Below are 1396 nucleotides of genomic sequence, written 5' to 3' on the forward strand. Positions count from 1 at the left end.
CGAGTGCAGCTCTGTGCGCCTTGGGTGTGTGCTGTGGTTTGCTGTGGTGCTCTTATGGTTACTGTATTGAAAGTGTTTTGCGTAAAAACACTTTCAATACAGTAACCATATTATTATTATTACTATTATTGTTGTTATTATTATTATTATTATTATTATTATTATTATTATTATCATTATTATTATTATTATTATCATTATTATTATCATCATCATCATTATTATCATTATCCTCATCGTCGTAATCATCATCATGCACAGCAGCAGCATCAGTAGTAGTAGTAGTAGTAGTAGTAGTAGTAGTAGTAGTAGTAGTAGTAGTAGTAGTAGTAGTAGTAGTAGTAGTAATAGTAGTTTTCCATGCAGGTACCTATTGAATCAAGCTTATTGCTAATTATACTACATAAAATTGCAAGGAAAATATTTATGCGGCTACATTTATTTATGTGGTTGCCTAACATTTTTTTTTTTACTCTTCAGGTCATTTATTTCGGGAAATCCAATGATTTGAATCTGGCACCAAGTGATTCTATAGTTTTATAAATGACACGCGGTTTGGCAAAACCTTAAGGAAACTAAATGAAATATCGAATCTTTAGTGGATTAGTGGCCTCTTACCAAAATTGGAGATATTCCAATTCATCTGAGATTGCGTTTCCTGTCAGAATGTGCATACTTCTCGACTGAGGAACAAATCAAGATGGCGCTAAGCCAATATAATTATTGTTGCTCTTGTCATCATCTCTTTCTCCATCTAACATTTCGGCTCTTACCAGTTTCGATTTATCTTTTTCCTCTCTTTATTCTAAAACTCATGGGGCATAATAATTGAAAGGGGAAATGTGACAAATTCTGTAATTATAAGGGTTTCAGCTTCTATGATATAGTACATATACGCTCAACAATGTTTTAGTTTATAGAATATCAATTAAATATATTCTATGAAAATTACGAGCATACTACAGGGAAAATGAATTAATTAATTCTATATATTACCATTTACATAAGACTGCAATTCTACAGTTGATCAAAATCAGTTTCCAGGTTATAACTTATATATATAATAAAAGGTTCTCAAAAGAGTTGAACGCTGTTTCCAGCTATCTCTTTCATTATAAGTCAAAGTGGTGTATATATGTATGTATGCATATGTACGTTTGTATGTATATGCACGTTTATGGCTCGCCACTTTAGCCTGCGTGGATATCCACCCACCACCATCCACACCGCCCTTGCCAGAGCACGTTCTGTGGACCGTGCATCTGCTCTCTCCCCCCGAACCCGCCCTGCCGTTTCCCGCCTCCCTTTTCCCCTCACCTACCATCCCACCACCCTACCCCTCCAAGCTCCATTCTCCGAGCTTTTCGGCGCCTCCAGTCCGACCCCTCCACCTCCC

The sequence above is a fragment of the Octopus bimaculoides genome, chromosome 10 (assembly GCF_001194135.2).
Source record: "Octopus bimaculoides isolate UCB-OBI-ISO-001 chromosome 10, ASM119413v2, whole genome shotgun sequence".
Lineage (NCBI taxonomy): Eukaryota > Metazoa > Mollusca > Cephalopoda > Octopoda > Octopodidae > Octopus > Octopus bimaculoides.